Below are 2,500 nucleotides of genomic sequence, written 5' to 3'. Positions count from 1 at the left end.
GTTGATGATGATGTGGTGGTGGTGGTTGTAGTAGTAGTATATAGTGGTAGTGATGTGAGTGTGATGATGTGTGTGTGTAGTAGTAGTAGTAGTAGTGAGTAGTAGTAGTAGTATAGTAGTAGTTAGTAGTAGTAGTAGTAGTTAGTAGTATTAGTAGATAGTATATAGTATAAGTAGTAGTAGAGCAAGCAGCAGCAGTAGTAGTAGTAGTAGTAGTAGTAGTAGTAGTAGTAGTAGTAGTAGTAGTAGTAGTAGTAGTAGTAGTAGTAATAGTAGTGGTGGTAGTGATGGTGATGATGTGGTCGTGGTGGTTGTAGTTGTAGTAGTAGTGATGGTGATGATGTGGTGGCGATAGTGTGGTGGTGAATATGGTTGTAGTGAAAATGGTAGTGATATGATATGGTGGTGGTGGTTGTAGTAGTAGTGTTAGTGATGATGACGTGATAGTCGTTGTAGTAGTGGTAATGATGATGATTATGATGTGCTGGTGGTGGTTGTAGTAATGGTGGCAGTGATGATGATATGGTGGTGGTGGTGGTTGTAGAATTAGTTAAGATGATGTGGTAGTATTGTGTGTAGTAGTAGTATTGGTATTGATGATTGTGTGGTGGTGGTTGTAGCAGTCGTAGTAGTGGCGATGATGTGGTGGTTGTAGTGGTAGTGTAGTTATGATTATGTATTGTGTGGTGGTTGTAGTAGTAAGTGTAGTGATGATGATGATGTGGTGGTGATTGTGGTAGTGGTAGTGATGATGATAGGAATGTGGCTTTGTAGACTATGGCGCTTTTTCGACAGTTTCCCCGTCGTCCTTCTTTCTGCAATTACACTTGTATTTGTTTGTGTTATTGTTGGATTTGGATATGATTTGTTTGCTTCATGTTTTGTGCACAGCTGTAGTTTATCATGACCTTCTTTGTTTATTTTTTTATGCTGTCGTTGGTTCTTAGGGAAGTGTTTATCGAAGAGTGCGAGTAACTGTTTGCCGATACTTGAAATGGCTGTTGTTGAATGGCGGGATGAACCACGTTATGTACCTTTTCTGTTTTGTATAGGTGTTGTATCCGTGTATCACATTTTTGTATTTCAGTGTTCATGTGTGGTCGCTCTGTTATTTTTGCTTAAATGGATATAATTTCATTTGAAGAGAGGTTGTTTAGTCGTTGTTCTATTATTATTGTAGGTATTTGTTTTCTTATCGTGACTGAGCGGTTAAAGTGTTTGTGGATGTATAGTTGGGCGCTGTTGGGGATCTTATATGGTTTGTACGTGTATGTTTTGAGGCAAAGGGTTGTGTCCAGGAAAAGGACTTGGGGTAGTTTAGTTTCTACTGTCATTTGGAGGTCGAGATCTTGACACAATTTTATTAGGCTTTTCTTCATTTTGCCCTCTACAAGGAAACTGCCTAAAAGGCGCTTTGATCTACAAAGCCACCGTAGCCCCTGACAACACTACAGCACAATAAATTGGCAGCCCAGAACCCCTATTCAAAACAAGATACAACAATAACAAAGCCTCAATAAAACATGAAAGAAAATGTTTTAAACCTGAGTACGGTGAGAGAATGTGAATAAAGAACTTTTACCAAGGACCCAACTATGCGCCGAGCGAGGCTCCGAACCCAGGACCCTCCGATCCGAAAGCGAATGTCATACCACAAGACCGCAAAGCCGGTCTAGAAATAATTGTTTTATTTACAAAAACTTAATGTTGTTTTGTATAGCTCTCTACAAAATCATGTGTAGGAGCACAGGTCTGATATCAAAATACTGGTTCTTATCTGATTGGATTTGTAAAGTCAGTGCGGCTATGTAGTCTAGTGGAATAACACTCGCTTTCGGATCGGAAGGTCCTGAGTTCGAGCCTCGCTCAACGTATAGTTGAGTCCTTGAAAAATGCTCTTTACTCATCACTCTTAAACCAAAAGATTAGCTGCACAATGTGTGAATGTATCCCTTTCTCCGGAGAGTAAATAAAAAAACTTGAGCTTTTTGTAAAGTGCTTTACAAGAAGTCCCTTGCCAACAGCAACACTTAACATATAGAACGAGACATAACGCCTGTTAGGCGATATTGAATTTTTTTTTTTTTTGGGACAGAGATAACGCTGTTAACGGACAGGTACTCAATTTACACCTGAGAACGTGAGAGAATGAGAGTAAAGTATTTTCCAAGGACTCATCTATGCGTCGAGCGAGGCTCGAACCCAGGACCTTCCGATCGGAAAGCTAGTGTCATACCGCAAGACCACATAGCCGCACAAAGTTCTGAACGTGTATATGAAATGGTGCCTAACACCGTGCTCGCTCCTTAATTTTTCACTTTGATATTTGTACCGAATGGAACTGTGTTTGATTATCAACTGCGTTGTGTGGCCTTGAGCAAGTCAACTGGTCCTAGCTCAGTGTGCGGCGCTGCACTGCGGCTGACGTCTCGGTTATTCCGGTCTTCCATCGGAATAGACACTAAAAACAAATTTCCTCATGGGATGAATAAATGGAATT

Source organism: Berghia stephanieae, chromosome 15 (assembly GCF_034508935.2).
Source record: "Berghia stephanieae isolate SIO BIC M18660-M18661 chromosome 15, UCSD_Bste_1.3, whole genome shotgun sequence".
In the NCBI taxonomy this organism is placed as follows: Eukaryota; Metazoa; Mollusca; class Gastropoda; order Nudibranchia; family Aeolidiidae; genus Berghia; species Berghia stephanieae.
Note: the sequence above shows the minus strand (reverse complement) of the source record.